At 43.4% G+C, this 17210-nt stretch overlaps 1 protein-coding gene across 3 annotated transcripts in view; it reads right to left on the bottom strand.

Moving 5' to 3' along the window:
- The window catches only part of PLEKHM3 (pleckstrin homology domain containing M3), a 146328-nt gene that overhangs the window by 41194 nt on the left and 87924 nt on the right, over window positions 1–17210 (bottom strand). The gene's annotated exons all lie outside the window — the stretch shown is intronic.

Here is a 17210-nt window from a genome sequence, read left to right as displayed (position 1 = left end):
TCAAGGAGATCAAACCACCAATCTCCTGTCTACCTATGGGAATCCTTACCCAGAAACCCCACCCCAACCACATAAAAGCTCATGAGAGGCTTCTTTCCTCTCTCCAGGCATTGGGGATCTGCGAGAAGATCTCAGCTCCACCCCAGGGACCTCAATTAGGTAAGTCATAAACCTTTTTGTAGCTTCAAAAAGGTCTGTGCTTTTTTGGATATTTAAATAAGGAATACAAATTGCCACTTTCATAATAAATGTTTAAATTCTTTAAAAAACCAGTGACGGCTTGATAAAGAATGGCTTTAGAACTATATACATGTAATTTGATTATGCATGTGTAAGCATTCTAAAAATGCAGAAAAGCCTTCATGTTTTTGGTTTTATATGACTTGTGCTTTCACTCGTCCACAACATGTTTATTTGCACAAAAGTTCTTTGGAAGTTGCCTATCAGTGAACATATCGCGCCTGCATCAGACTCAATGCTTGTATCCAAGGAGACCTGTGTGTCTAATCGAATGTTTCCTGACTTACGGTTTTTTTAGGTTTTGGAAGGGAACATTGCCCCAATTAGAATGACTTATAAGATATGCAGAGTGTCAACAGCCGTATCTAATGCCAGGCAATTTAAGGTGGTTTTTGTTTACATAATTATCACTGAATTCTAGACATTTAATCTTATCTCTTTAAATACCTAACTGGGAGTTAGTGAGTAAGCAATCAGCTAGAATGCACGTTTCGTTTTTCTATGAATCTCACCTAAACGTTTTCAATGCCTCTTCCCAGCTCTGCTGGGCCGGGCCTTTCTCCTTCCGGCCTCCAAGGAGTGCCTTACCCGCCCGGCTCCATCCCCGCAGGCACATTACTTGATCTCCATCACCTGGTTGGTCTGGAAATTCCAACAGTTTTAGATTGTGTTTTGTAGTCCACAGGAGGAGAAACAGTATTGGTATCAGATTTTAAAAAGTCCCTTCCCCATCTGTTCAAAGGTCTCAACCATTTCACGTCACTGTGCAGAGGAAGGATGCTACCCAACCTGAATGTTTTTAACCACTCAGTTTGGTGTCACTCCAAAGGAAAGTCTATGAACTGACTGACCTGCCTTAGACTTGGCCTTAAGAAAGAAATGGAAACCGGTTTTACAACAGGACATTCAAATGTAATCAAAGAGAAACGAGTTTTGAATAGTATGTCCACCTGTGAGTGACATGTCAGAGGCTTGGTAAAACCTAAATGGGAAAGTGCCCTAAGGAAGGAAGCCCAGTAAGCAGCCAGCTTCCAGGGGGCTAAGGACAGAGGGTCTGTGATCTGGCCCAGCATCTAACGTCCTTCTCTGTGCCACCCCGATGGTCGGCCTTTCTCCCTTCTGGCGCCTGTGTACGCCAGGCCAGAAGAGACGCTCATCAACATTCATTCGCTGCTGCTGGGAGCTCTGGTAAAGGGAAACCTTTCAAACGGGTCAGAACTTTGTATGAGTGTAGAGCAGGCGTCCTCAAACTACGGCCCGCGGGCCACATGCGGGTGTTTTTGCCGTTTTGTTTTTTTACTTCAAAATAAGATATGTGCAGTGTGCATAGGAATTTGTTCATAGTTTTTTTTTAAACTATAGTCCGGCCCTCCAACGGTCTGAGGGACAGTGAACTGGCCCCCTGTTTAAAAAGTTTGAGGACCCCTGGTGTAGAGGTTTCAGTTGTCTTTGGGCACCCTGTCCTTCAGGAGCATGGGTAACTGAAAAGAATCAGTCCCTCACAATCGTGTGTGTGGAGAGAGAAAGAGAGCGAGAGCGAGAGCTCGGCTAACTGAAACTCGAAGCAGTTGTAGAGTGGCTTACAAAAACTGGGAGAAGAGGTTTCATTGGTCTCTTTTACTGTATTTCCTTAAATTGAGGTACAAGATACATAGGTGAAGTGCACAGATCTCAAGTGCACAACTCAGTGATTTTAAACATGTATGTGAAACGACTATTGCCCCATGTGTGCTCTTGGCCTCCAGCTCCAACCGCTCCAACCCGTGCTCTATGCTACCACCAGCGGATCTTAGAAAATGCAGATTTGACCAAACAGTAAGAATAATGGCATCAGCTGTTACAGATCCCCCACAGCAGTGACTGACTGTTTAATATGTGCCAGTTGCTGCCCTGAGCTCTTTAATGCCTTATCTCCTTTAAGATAAGACAAGTCATGCACTTAGCATATTGCCAGCCATACAGTGAGCATTAAATAGTAACTGTTACTATTACTATTTATTCACAGGAGCCAAAGAGGTCAGTATTTTTATCATTACCAATTTATAGGTGAAAAACTGAGTCTTACAAGGCTTGAGTCCTTTGCCCAAGGTTGCTCTGCTTAAACGTGCAGAGGAGGGAACTGGACTCCCGAGCCTAGGGCTAACCACTGGGCTTCAGTGCCATCCTCGAGCTGGCATTTCTTCAATGAAGCCCCTGAAGCCTCTTCAGCTGCTATAGGATAAGGTCTCGACTCCTTCGTGTGCCCTACCCCGCCAAGTCTTCCACAAGCCTGTCTTCCCACACTTGCTTCCAGTTTCTGTCTACCACCTGTTCATCTGCTCTGCGGATGGCTGTCTACTCATTATTCCCTGGAAAAGTTTTGATCTTAGTAAATATCATTCACTGCTATCATCCTGCATGAGTTCTGAAAGCTTTCTGTTTTTATTTCTAATTCTTACTGCAACTACCCAAAATAAGTAGTACATAGTCATTTTACAGCTAAACAAACGGAATCACAGAAAGATGAAGGTGAGAGCTAATACCCATCACAGCTGGAGTCTGAACCCAGGACACCTGATTCCAGGGCTCGGTCCTTCCCACACCACCACCCCTTTCACTCCTGCCTCAAATGCCACTTGCTTTCAAAGGCCTTTGGTACTTAGCCACCAGCTAGGCCCCTCTTGCTCTGTGCCGTCCACAGGTATAAACAGGTCACCAATTAAGGAGGAATGGCTCTTGCTTCATTTCCAGCCTAGGCCCCTTTCCAAGTGCATGCAACTTTTGCATTAAAAAAACCGAAACAGAATATTTCTGGAATATTCCCACTGCAGGCCCTAAAAGCAATCATTTAAATTGCAACTTTGTCCAAGCAAAATGGCAAATCTTTGGCCAGATGGGGTTATGGTCTAATGGCATGAAGGCAGAGGGCAAAAGGAGAAGTTGCTGCCAGTTAAACACCACATACACTTTAGCAGAACCTCGAGGGGACGTGGGATTCACGAGCTCCTGGGACATTGTAATTCCTGAAGGATGAGCCGGCGGCTCTCCAAACATGAGGACAATAGAGGAAGACTCTGTGGGCAGCCAGAAAGGCCATGACGGGCAATTTTTGAACTGATCTTGAAAAGCTTTTTATTATTGGAATAGCTAACATTCTTGTTGATGATGTAGGATAAAAAAAACCACCAAAGCATCTGAACATTTGGTATATGTTCAGCTTCTGCATCTCAGGAGTGAATGTTAACGTGCAATCTGTAAAGCCGCACAACTCGACAGGAAGTGGCTGGCTCTGCAATGGCCTCCCAACAAGATCTGGCAGCACTTGGTTGTGATTACCCAATCGTACTCGCATTTAAGATGGCTAAATGCCTTTTTGCAGATATTTAAACTCCACATGTATATTTTCAAGCTCCAAGCTAAAGAGTCTCATTGTTGAGGAAAAGAAGTACAAGTATCCAATTTGGAACAGCATAATTATTGAAATAATTTAAAAGGTAAATTGGGCTGACAGGGTGATTCCAAAGTCGATCTGGAGGAATAAAAGAGCAGGCCTAAGTCAGACAATTGTGTAAAACAGTATGTGGCTGTATTTGGGCTATCAGACATTAAAATATATCATAATATTTAAGTAATTGGAACTGGCATTGGGATTGGGATTGAGGAAGTAGAAGTGATTGGTCAGAAGCAGACTCCAGGACACATATGTAATTAGATTATGATGAAATTGAAATCAAAAGTCAATACAGAAAGCACGGATCGTTAAAAAGTGGAGCAGAAATGACTAACAGTTTGGCGCAGGAATCAAGCTATAGCTTCACAAAGTAAAATAAATCCCAGAAATTTGTTATTAAATGTGTAAATAAACTGTTTTAAAAAATAGAAGAAAATGCAAAATATCATTTATCTGACCTGAACATGGGGAAGGCCATGCAAGTTTTAAAGCTACAGAAAAAAAACACACAAGGAAAAAGTGAACAGATCTGAACACATACACATTGTAAACTTCTGTTTATCAAAAAGAAGTCTCTCTCTCTCTCTCTCTCTCTATATATCTATATATATATATATATATATGTATATATATATACACACACATATATACATATATACATATATATGCCTAAGCAACCGAAACAACCTAACAGATGACCGAACAGGCTGTATGGGGCGACCAGGCCAGCAGGGGGGTTAGTGAGGGACAACCAAATGACTGAGCAGCAGGCTGTGTGGGGCGACCAGGCTGGCAGGGGGTTTAGTGAGGGACGACCAAAACCCCTAGTTTGGCCTAAACTGGCAGTCGGACATCCCCCGAGGGGTCCTGGATTTCAGAGGGTGCAGGCTAGGCTGGGGGACCCCCCCCTTCCCCCCCCCCATGCACGAATTTTGTGCACCGTGCCTCTAGTCACATATAAAATCTAAGGGCAAACAATAAAACTAGTGAACATATCACACATAAAGTGTTGATAGCCTAATATATGAGGAACTTATATAAATTTACTGAAAAGATAGTTTGCCCTCAAATGGACAAAAGACATGATCAAACAATTCATAAAAAATAGCCCTAGCTGGTTTGGCTTAGTGCAGGTGTCCTCAAACTATGGCCCGAGGGCCACATGCGGGTGTTTTTGCCGTTTTGTTTTTTTATTTCAAAATAAGATATGTGCAGTGTGCATAGGAATTTGTTCATAGTTTTTTTTAAACTATAGTCCGGCCCTCCAACGGTCTGAGGGACAGTGAACTGGCCCCCTGCTTAAAAAGTTTGAGGACCCCTGGCTTAGTGGATAGAGCGTCAGCCCATGGACTGAAGGGTTTCGGGTTGGACTCCCATCAGGGCCTCGGTTGCAGGCTCAATCCTCAGCCCTTGTCAGGGTGCATGTGGGAGGCAACCAATCAATGTGTCTCTCTCACATGGATGTTTTTCTCTCTCCCCTCCCTTCCACTCTCTTTAAAAATCAATGGAAAAATATCCTTAGGTGAGGATTAAAAAAAAAGTAGTAAAACATAAAAAATATTTAGACAAGTAATAAAAAAATAGTCAAACAATGAGAAATCTTTTTTTTTTGGGGGGGTCTCTAAAATGACCAAAACTATGTGTGTGTTTTTTAAATGACATGGCTAATCGTTCAGGGATATGAGGGAGAACGTGTTTATACTGTTGGTGGGTATAAATATGGTAAATTGTATCCAGAACTTTTAAAAAATTCAAATCCTCTGACTAGAGTAGTCCTTCTTCTGAATATATCTTAATCAGAAGCTAACGTTTGTACAGGATGTATATCATCATGCTATTTATAATACGAAATCGAAAACACCTAAATGTCCAACCAAAAGGAGAAGATATTTAACTATAGCCGATGAGATCTTATACAGGAATTCAAAATAGCTAGTGCTTCTGAAAATTATTTAGCATGTTAAAAAAAAAAAAGATAAAAACTTACATGCTGTGAAGAATGAGCCACGTTTTATATCTAGACATGCACAGAAAAGAACTAGCCGAAGGGTCCCTACCTACATGTTCACTGCGATGGTGGGCTAATAATAATACTGATAGCAGCAGCAGCGGCCAGCACTAGCCGGGTATGTCATCTGATTCAATCCTCTCATCATCTATAAGGATCTCACTACCCTTGCCTTACAGATGAGGACGCTGGGAAGTGGGACTCAGACTCGGGTCTGCCAGGGGCTGGGATCTGAACCTCTCTGCCATGCTGCCTGATGACTATTTTCTCTTTAGCAATTTTCTCTACTTCCCCAATTCTCTGTAATGAGCATACATTTATAATCTGGAAAAACTTTCTAAAAATCGATTTGGGGCCAAGAGGGCCTGTGACTCTTGCCCTTGACAGTGGGTGGCTCTTCCATCTTCTTTCCCTTTCTCCTCCTCTCTCCAGTGTAAACCATGGAATCACTGGGCCTGGCCTGGTGAGGGGGGCAGGGAGGCCTCCGTGCAGGGCGGTGCCCTCCGATGTCCAAGGGCCGGTTTGGTCTGCTGGCTTTTCTTTCCTCTGCCTCCCTCTTTTCCTTCCCTCCCACCAACCCTTGGGCTTTCTAGAACCCCTGGGAATAAGCCTGGTTCAAGGTTCTGGTTTAACAAAACAAAACAGGGCATCCTGGGGTTAACTCTGGGCTGGCCTTTCACAGTTCTATGATTAAATAGCATTTTTCAGTGGTTCTGCCTTTAAACTCAAACCCTTTTAAAGAGAAATTTAAGGAGAGCAAAACATAGGAAACAGTGCCAAATGCCAATAACATATTTTAGTCGTTTGGGGAATGGGCAGCTTTAGAAACCACAAATTCCCACTTATGCAAGGGCGACTTGAGCTTTTTTCTTTATTGCTTAGTGACAGAAGCCTGGCTTCAGACCATGGTCAGAGTTGTTCTCTCTTGTTTTCTTTCTCTCTCTCTCTGAAAAACAGTTAGAAGAGGTCTCAGTTATCACAATGAGAGTTGGCTAATCAAGTAACAGAAATCATCTTCCGCTGATGATGTGGTTAGTTCAGGCTAAAAGGCAGATCCAAGTCTGTGTCTGGGTACCTGTCAGACCTGCTCAGCAAGCTCAGGTGTATTGAATCATGCACTACACCTGGGAGGCTCCCCATGTGACTTCAGTTGGCAAGCCTTTGGTAGCATGTGCTCAGCTGTGTGTTCTGGGTCCTTGCTTGCAAAGAAAGTGACTGAAAGGGGAAGATAAGATGTGTGTGCTGTTTTGTGACTGTGCTTTCCAAAACCATGGCCTACACAATAGAAAATGGAAAGAATCCCAGGGAGCTCTTTTCTGTAGCCTTAGATCTATTCTATCAGGGATTAGAAACCCAAATAACAGAGTCCAGAGTCTTCTCAGTGGCCCCCCCCCCCCTCCCCTTAAGAGCTAGATTAAGGTGTGGCCGAGCAGTCCAGGGCATGAACTAACACACTGTACTACATCATAACCAAATAAACTGCAAATAAGGTGCCGGTGAGCTCAGGTTCCCACAGCCACTCCTGAAATTACCGGCAAATGAACTAGTCCCACCTGAAGGTAAGTAGATAGCAGTGAAAATTTAAAAAACCCACTGGCCTGGCCGATGTGGTTCAGTGGTTGAGCATCAATCCATGAATCAGGAGGTCACAGTTCGATTCCCAGTCAGGGCACATGCCCAGGATCTGGGCTCAATCCCCAGTGTGGGGCATGCAGGAGGCAGCTGATCAATGATTCTCTCTCATCATTGATATTTCTATCTCTCGCTCCCTCTCCTTTCTTCTCTCTGAAATCAATAAAAACATATTTAAAAAACCATAACTTAGCTATATATTGGGAACTAGCATTTTGGTGGTAAGCATGTGTAAGGTGCATAGAACAACTGTAGGCCATGGGAATAGTCCTGAAATGAAGCAGCTGACAGTCATCTGAGTAAGCAACCAACTAACATGGGTGCAAGAGAGTAATTTTATTACATAAAGGTTAAAGTGGTCTGATTTGGTAAAAATTGCAAACAAGAAACAAAGAGGTATACATGTATTTTTATTAATAGGAATTAGATTCCCTTCCCCTATCTACTAAATATATTACAAACTATTTTAGTACATATTTGAAAATATGTTTAAAGAGAATCTGTGAGTAGGATGCCAATCAATTAGCTTGCCTGGTGTCCACATACTTTATCTGGCCCTGCCTCTTGCAAGTACTCTAGGTCATGGCTACTCCCAAGAAAACAAAGATGACAATCTGCTCCAGGTCCCCTTGTACTAAGTCATGACAGACTTAGAGTCAGACCAGAAACAAGGCATTGGCATCTGCTATTGAAACAGGTCATTGGGTAGAAGAAGATGAGAACTTTTACAAAGAAAAGCCATGTAAGAGACACGGTTACTTGCCTTAGCCACCTACTTACACTTGCTAAGATATGTTTATTTCATTTTCACCTCCAACATGGAAAGCTCAGAGCACAATTTAGAAATACTTAAATAGTCACTTTGGATAAGAGTGTCAGCCCACAAACTGAAGGGTCCGGGTTCAATTCTGGTCAAGGGCATGTACCTCAGTTGCAGGCTTGATCCCTGGCCCTGCTTGGGGCCCATGCAGGAGGCAACCAATTGATGTGTCTCTCTCACATCGATGTTTCTCTCTCTCCTCATTCCTTCCACTCTCTCTCAAAATCAATGGGAAAATATCCTCAGGTGAGGATTAACAACAACAAAAAAGAGACAAGGTTACTCATCTGTCTTAGAGTTAGTAAAATAAAAGCTCCACGCAAGCCAGTAATATCCACTGAGTCTACGGAGTGACCCAGGTGCTTGGGAATATCTGGGTCTGAGAGCTAACTAGTTTTTACTTTCTTGCATTGAGCAGTGAATATGGTAATGATCTTGTTGCTTTGGGTTTGCTGGCCTTGAACTGCTAGATCTTCCATAGGTAACTCAGAAAAACCACCTTAAAACCTGCTAGAGTCTTTGAACTTTGCTTCTTAGTTGTGCTTTGGCCCTACAGTTAATCCTTCCGACTCTAGCCTCCTTGATATTGGGTACCTTGGGCCTCCTCCTCTCCCTTTTATACATATTTCTACGTCTCCAAATGGCCTCTTTCCAGACCAGCTCTGAAATATTATATGAAACAATGCTAGTCAAAGCAATGAAGAACAGAAAAAGTGACCTTGTATAATCTTTTAAAATATGTCCAAGGTTTTTAATTTCTCTATTCTCCAGAGTCCCAGTATCAACAGCAGCAACATTAAAGAGGCGGGGGGCGGGGGCGGGGAAAGTGACTAAGTATTTCTAAATTGTGCTCTGAGCTTTTCATACTGGAAGTGAAAATGAAATAAACATAACCTAGCAAGTGTAAGTAGGTAAGTAAGGATTGGTTGCAATAACTAGGTATTTCAGAGATACTTCCTCTTTCAAAAATTATTTCATTAATAATTAGTATTGCAGCTCTGATAGGAAAACTACACACTTAAGAGAATTTCACAAGCAGGAACTCTTTAATAATTTCCCTGAAGAAAATGCTTAAATGCACTTTAGAACGAAAGATTGGTGTGGTTCCGTATCACCCTTCCTGAAGTACTCAAGACTGCTAAGCAACTGAGAGGCCCCATACCATGAATATGGTACCCAATGGTACCCAAATTTCATATTTTCTGGGTCACTATAATTTTTAACCCTTTGCACTCGCTTGCTTTTTTCTCGATTCCTTTATTCTACTCGGGATTTAATGCTAACCGTGTCGAGTCACACTCGACATCCGAGTGCAAAAGGTTAAAAAGTTTACAATTTTTAACTTTGCCAAATAAGGACAATAAGAACAAAATCTTTCATCTGTCACTGTCATTTCACAAGAAAGGAAGGAGATTTTAACACCAAAAAAAATAGAAACAGTATGCTTTCAGGAAAAAAAAATTTTTTTTTAACTGAATATATGTGGTGCTATTGAAAATTCACCGCATTATATTATTTTCCTCTGTTTGTATGACCTGGTGAAAACTCCATCCCAGATGAGCCCTTAACCCACAAGGGAAGTTGGGAAGGTCTGTGATAAGAGAACAAGAGACCTTATTGTTCGCTAAAACCACTGCTTTAAAGTGAATTTCAAAACAGAAGAATGAGGACAGTGTTTCCCAAACTCCAGGCATGTGAAAACACCTTCACAAATGTCACCTGTGTTATTATTTACTTAATTGCAATAGCATCATTTGTTTACTTAAGTTTATTTAAAAGTGAAAGGCTTCTATGAATACCATAAGTGGAAAGCCAGTCTCTCTTGCCATGATATCACGATAACACAACTGTGCGAAGGCCCGAGCTGGCAGCCAACTCTCTTTGGAAAGGAAGATTATCAGGTGCTGGGAGTTCAAGTCATACCAGCCCCAGGATGAAACTTCCTGTTTGATTTCACCTGAAGGACAGAAAGAAGACTGAAGGGAATAACTTTCTCATTATGTGATTAAATGTTATTTAATGCCATGACCATGTACAGCCTCCAAGCATCTCCTGTACAAACTCATAGCATTTTGGTAACCATTTATGAACTCAGAGGTGTCCTCGAATAGTAATTGAAAGCATTGGCTAAATCAGTCTTCCTGAGTTCACTCTGAGACTTCTCCATGTACCAGCTAGCATATTATTTACGGTCTCTGCCTCAGGTTTTCATCTATGAAATGGGCATAACAGTAATACCCACTTCACAGGTTGGCTGTGAGGATCAATGAGTAGATACACATTAAGCTCTTAAAACCATAAGTGACACATTAGGAGTTTAAAAATGTGAGGTATACTTATTATCTCATACTCTGAGGAGCATGAAAAGGGCTAGGCTTATGTTAGACTATGCCAGGCATACAGTAATACAGTAACACATTTCTGGGAAGAACATAACAGCTCGGGGAGAAGAGTGACGATTTCTTTGCTAATGTGAATTAAAGGAACTTGGTCCACATGCATTGGAGACAATTTATAGTTCATTTGGTTTACGTTTCCTTCCATGCCCCATTTTCTTGGGCAAGGGCAAGTCTGAATGATACGTTTTTGTTCTTTTATGGCACAGTAAACAATGCTTTTGACATAAAAAGGTCACACCGTAGAGAACAGCTTTCAGAACCTTAAAGTCGCTCATTGGGCAAACAATGCCACCCAAATACATTAGGTTTTAAAGTATGAAATCCATGTTCCCTCTATTCAGAGTAAACAACAGAATTAATGTCAGACTTAACCCTCCGAGTGGCAACACATGTTATGATTTAATTTGTATTATGAAATACAGTAAGGGAGGACTTATCACCAAATCATCAAATAAATACGCTAACATCAAAAAGCAGTAGTTCTAGGGGGCTCCTGAGATGGATTAGCTGGTCTTGAACAAGAAAGACACATATTAACATAGCCAAAGCTGCTGCCTTTCATGTGTCTCATCCCTTTTGTCCCTGGAACTATATTTAGTACAGAGAGAACAAGGGTGCTGCCAGGGCAGTCAAGTAGAAAGAGAGGGTATTAATTTAGTGGGTCTTGGTCAAGGTTAGGGCATGAGATAGTGGACAAGTACATATTCAGCTTATTAAAATAGAAGATAAGGTCATATTGGAAACTTAATCTCTATAGCCTACATTGAGTCTACCTTGACGGTGGCCTGACTCCCAAGGACCTGGAGTGGAAGAATATCTGTCTTCTTCAGTCCCTGTCCGCTTACGGTAGGACAGGGTCTTCCGTCTCTTGGTAGCATCTTGAGCGCTTTCCTTTCCTTTCCCCTTTGGTTGTTTCTTCCTCCAGCGTGTCCCGCTGAGCACTTCAGGCTTTCCTTTCTGTTGTCAAGAATCCCTCATTTGTAACTTGTCTCCCTTTTCTCTACCAACCTCTTCATTGCCAGGCTGCTTCTCTTCTGATTAGGCCAAGTTATGGTCCTCATTTGCTTTGCTCTTTCAGGCGGGTCTCTCAACCTTTCTATTGAATTCTGCTTCAAAGATTAACTATTCTTTTCTTGAAAATGTTACCTTTCCTTTCCTACTTCTCCTCTTCCTCCCACACTGTCAAGGACATTTAAAAAAAATTCCTCCACTCTACTCTTATTATATCTATAAGCAATAGAATGTTCCAGACCCTGAAAGTGGAATTGGGTCACATCTTTTAATTTTCCTTGACGCCTTTTCCCCAGGACCTACTTCTTTTAGAAGGCTTATCTCGAGTACTTTCGGAGACCAAACAGAGGAGAAAAAGAGCAGATGTGAGGCAGTGAAAACTCCTTTCCCCTTCCTTTACTGAATTTGCATCTGGTCTGGGAATCTAATCAAAAAGAGTGCCCAAGATTGGTGGTCAATAAATTTTAACTGCTAGGGGTGGCTCTAGCTTCTAGTGAGTTCTACACCCTACCTATAAATGGCCTCTATGTTCTGGGGTAAATTAACTCTTCTAGAGCTGTCTGATTGCTTTACAATGATCTGAATGGTTCATTGATGAAGGTATAATAGTGAATCAGAAATGTCACTTTACCATCAAAATAAGGAGGAAAATCTTATATAGCCAGGGGGAGTCTGCAGTGGGTGTGGCACTATTCCAGGTACTGGGGGTATGGTGGACAGCTCAGACAAGGACCCCCTCTCCTGGAGCGATGACTTCTGAGAGTATTTGAAGGCCAAGGAAAATGACCCGTCACATGGTCAAGGAAACCAGGTTAAAGCCATCCCATTAAGGAAGAGGGGGATCAATTCGTCGGTGGATGAGGCACTAGGCTAGCCAATGCACCACCTCCCTGAACTAGGATACACATTTACAAGTGGGCAGGAGGTTAAAAAAAATCCTAACCCAACCCAAAAGATAATGGGAATCATCTGTGCTGCTCTCATGTGCAAACCTATAATTTATGGGAAGATGGGAAAGAGAAAGTCCCTGAGGAGGCCTAGCCAAGTTTTGTGGTGAAAACTCAACTGTACTCCAAGCTCAGACTGGAAGAGGTGGGGGTGGAGAGGAGCAAGAAGCCACAGCAAAAATAACACATCTTGAGGCAGCCAGCTCCCTCCCTTCTCCCCAGTTCCAATGCCATTCCTGGGCCAAGGCCTCCCTCCCTTCCTCCGGCCACCCTGGCCCTCCCCCACTCACAGGTTATAATTTTTTTCTCTTTGTTTTTCATTCATTACTTAAGAATCTCGAACTGGCTGTAGTACTCATACTCCCTGTCACAAGGTAGTGCCCGCAATATAAATTACAGGGCATCCTCGGAAGCAGGTAGTTAGGATCAAGTGAGAATGTGTGCTTAATAAAATAAAATGGCCCTGGCTGGTTTGGCTCAGTGGATAGAGCGTCGGCATGCTGACAGAAGGGTCTCAGGTTCGATTCCGGTCAAGGGCACATGCCTGGGTTGCGGGCTCGATTCCCAGTGGGGGGCGTGCAGGAGGCAGCCGATCAATGATTCTCATCATTTATGTTTCTATCTCCCTTCCTCTGAAATCAATAAAAATAATATATTTTTTAAAAAAGATAAAATGGCTGGTGAATTTTCAAATTACAGGAAGGAGACATTTCCTTAAATGACAGTATATAATATGTATTTGCATTGTTTGTGCACACTGATATATAAAGTAATTTGCTACTAAGAATGTGCTATAAGACCTGATGATAGAAAAGGCCATCATTCTTAAATGCAATGTTACTAAGCAATATCACCCCTACCAGATTCTGATTTTTTAAATGAATAGTTTATTAATTTTTAGAGAAAGAGGAAGGGAGAAGAAACATTGATGTGAGTGCTCAACATCCATCAGCTGCCTCCTGCACACCCGCTACCGGGGATCAAGCCCGCAACCTAGCATGTGCCCTGACCGGCAATCGAACCAGCAACTTTTGATGCACAGAAGATGCCCAATCACCTGAGCCACACCGGCCAGGACCAGACTCTGATTTTTGAGTGTCAGCTCTATATCATGGTGACTACATATTGTCTCTTCTGCTGCTTCTATTGGGTTGTCATCACTTAGCTTTATAATATGGCTTTTAAAGGGTATGATTACCAACAAGTCAACTACTGTTTTCAAAGTATTTTTTTAAATTTCTAGAATCAGTGCTTGCTGGGCCATTTGACAAAGCATTTTTTACTACCCATTTTTAATAACTTGCTAACATACTTCAATAAAACTTCAATATATGGTTTACTCATTTCCTTATTAGTCATATAAAGTAAATTATTATCCATGTCAGAGATGGAGAAATTGAGGTCATCTAAACTAGAAAAGATTGGTAGAAATAGAAGCTGAAATAAATGTCCAATTGTCCAGGCAGGGAATCCCCTTTGTAACATATCTGAGTTTCTAGCGTCAGTTAAGGTGTCCTTGCTATTCATTGGTAGCTTTCACTGTTAGAAAAAAAAAATACAGAGAAAGGAAGCACCTGTGGTCACAGAGTACATGATAAAGCCACACTCCAGTGTCATAAATCAGCTGCACCCTGTTCATATGACCGAGAGGACTTTGAACAACAGGCTCACAGAGCGTTCACTGTGTGCCTGGCGTTCTTCTGTGCACGTTACACACGTGTAACAACCTCACAACCTTGTGGGGTGTGTACTTTAACCCCATTTCACAGATAAGGAAACTGAGGCACAACAAGTTTAAGATGCAGCCGAGATGCAAACCCAGGCTGTCTGGCTCTCAACCATTTTGCTAGCCTGCCTTTCAGAGGGCATGCCGGAGCTAAACAACAGACTGCGGTTAATTAAAGGTTTACTGGAAAGGCAGCCCCACAGAGAAAACAAGAGATAAACGTTCGTGAGGTCTTCAGTGCACAAACGCGCTCTTACGCAATAACAGAGCCAGAGTGAACAGCGTCTTTTGAGTTCATTCTCATCCTTGCCTTCCTCTTCCTGTAACGGCCACATCCACTTACCTCAGACTCAACGGGCACTTCTTGCCCAGGCCCTGCTCTTAGCGGTGGGGACCGGGATGAATAAGATAGACTTAAGGCTGCATCTTTCACGTATGGGTTATTTTAAAAGGCTCTTGGGAGCAGACCTGAGGCCAAGTAACACCGGTGGATAGTATTATGGGAATGAGTAACATAGTCTTGGCAAAAACCATAAAATCTTCCCCTTCTGCGCCCAGCCCGGAGTGGAGGACAGCCACGAGGGGGCTTCTCCAGCACTGCCCACTAGACGTGGAACGCATGCACCACCATGCGTAACGCCTAGCACCTAAACACTTGAGAGGCTGTAAAACAGTGCGTCCGTCAAGGAGTGCCGGTAATTCCCTGATGTGCTCATAACCATTCTTTAAGGTGACAGTATTCTTTTTTTTTATTGTGGTAAATAGAGATAAAACTTACCATTTCCACCATTTTTAGGTAAATCTCATAATCCCTTTTGGTCACACTTCGCTGATTACTTTCCTAAGTACTATGGCTTCTTCTCTGCTTCTAGCCACTTCACGGGTAATAAAATTGTAATTCCGGCAATAAGCTGGTTTTCCCAACTGGCACCACTGGCCACGCTAGTATCTCAGAGACCCAGGTTGGGATGACTTCAGGCCTTGTGGTCCCCTTCCCTCCCCACCCTCGATAAATTCAGAAGCTACTCAGAGGTCTAAGGTTTCTCTGCCTCCCTCATCTGAAGCAGCTGAATCAACTTCTCTCTCCACCCCTTTCATTATCCCATTCCGTCCACCCCATTGCCATCAGTGGGGTGGAGACACATCGCTTGTAAGCGTGCTGGAGAAAACCCCAGCAGCAAGAAACTAGAATAACTTGCTCCTGCTAACAAAACAAACCAGAAAACACAGTAGGGGCCAAGACCTCACAGTAGCTGAGTTCCAAATCCTTCCTTATCCTGAGGAGACAGACTGCCTGCCTCTCTATTCTAAGCGCAGGCACTGTGGCTTAAGCAAACTCATAGAAGGAATTCAAGCCTCAAGATCCATTTTCAGCTTTCCCCAGATCCCACGTGCTTTTCATCCTTCCCCCAGCCTGCCCGGCCAAATGTGAAAGCCCATGGAAAGACCATTACCTCTCGCTTTGAAAGGACTCGAATGTCCTTATGAACTGACTCCTGGCTGAAAATTCTGGACCCGTGGAGACAAAGAAAGCAGCAGCCAGTTGGAAAACACAAAAAGAGTTGTTATCTCTATGTTAAATTAAACTCAGATCTGCTTAATACCTTGGCCAACTTATGCCACAACTATGTTGGCCCCTTCCACCACCCCAAAGCCGTCTGTGGCCAACATGTACCGCTGTGCTGCTGCTTGACACCGTGTGCCAGCAGGCCGCTGTGCCAGAGTCGAGTAACACCCTTCCTTCTTCGGGTTTTGGGGTAGCAGGGAGGACTGCTAATTCCTTTTGTGACCACTGGCTAAGAGCTGAGCGGCCAAGAGTTTGGTAAATTATATACACACCTAAAATGTCAGCCGCTCCAGAGATTTTTGCCCTGTGCTTCCAGGGGCTGGAGAGAAGCTTTGGGCTGAAGGCCGTTCCAGGAGAGTCGGGTTTTCTGGCCACATTATGTGGGAGGGATGCTAGCAGGACTCCAGGCAGGCAGGGTCCTGGGCAGCAAGGCTTCATCTCTGATACGTGTGTATGCCAGTGATTGGAGCCAATGGGCAAGGAGGAGCATTAAAAATAGTCGCAGTTGTGAACACACGCGTGCACGCTCACACACACATGAGCAGGGCGAGAGAGACGCTCTACCGCAAAGGTCTGTTTGGGACAGACTAGCTAATACGTAAACATGCACTGACCCAGGTCAGCCTAGCTGTGCATATAGAATGTGCTCATTCTAAACTCCTGGAAACAAAACGAAAAGCAAATCCATGGTATCCTAAACCCCACATAATTAGCCTGCTTTCCCTCTGGGACTATAAATGGGTATATGCTATGGGTTGTCTAGTTCTTTGTTCTAGAATTTTGCTGCTGTTGATGGCTGCAGGGCACTCACTGGGTTGGACTGAATGGAACTGCTCTGACCGCGTGGCAGTGGTGAAACTCGCCGGTATGAATTTCAGGAGCTGTGGCCTACTTGGGGCAGGTGGCTCTGGTCACATCGGCACGGAGTCTCTTGGGCATTAGGATCTTTGGCCCGAGGGGTGCTGACACTCTGGGGCTAGCGATGGGTGCATTTATCAGGTTCTGTTCCCCACTCTACCCTCTTATTCCCTCCTCCATCCATTTGGTGGGGCTTCAGCAATAGTGGGGCCTGGCCTGGCTGCCTCCTGAGTCTTGGTACCCGTTTGCCTCTAGAAATGGAGAGTGTTGGTGCTGGAAGGAAACAGTACAAGGTGGCGGTTCAGAGTGTGCCACTGGAGAAGGGGACCCCTCAACTGCAGCTGACTGTATCCGTTATTCTTTATGTTTTAAGTCGGAAACATTGCATCCCAAATCGAAACAAAACAAGGGAGGGTGTGGGCTAGAATTGGACAGCCTGGGTTTAAACCCCAGCTCCTCCACTGTTGGCTAGATAGACAGCTTGGGGCAAGTCCGTCTCATTTGTAAAAGGTGGGTAATAATAGTACCTATCACAGAGGGCTGTTGTGAGGATCAAATGAGGTCATCTGTGT

This window comes from Eptesicus fuscus, chromosome 11 (assembly GCF_027574615.1).
Source record: "Eptesicus fuscus isolate TK198812 chromosome 11, DD_ASM_mEF_20220401, whole genome shotgun sequence".
NCBI classification, from domain to species: domain Eukaryota; kingdom Metazoa; phylum Chordata; class Mammalia; order Chiroptera; family Vespertilionidae; genus Eptesicus; species Eptesicus fuscus.
This window is presented reverse-complemented; position numbering and strand designations above follow the sequence as displayed.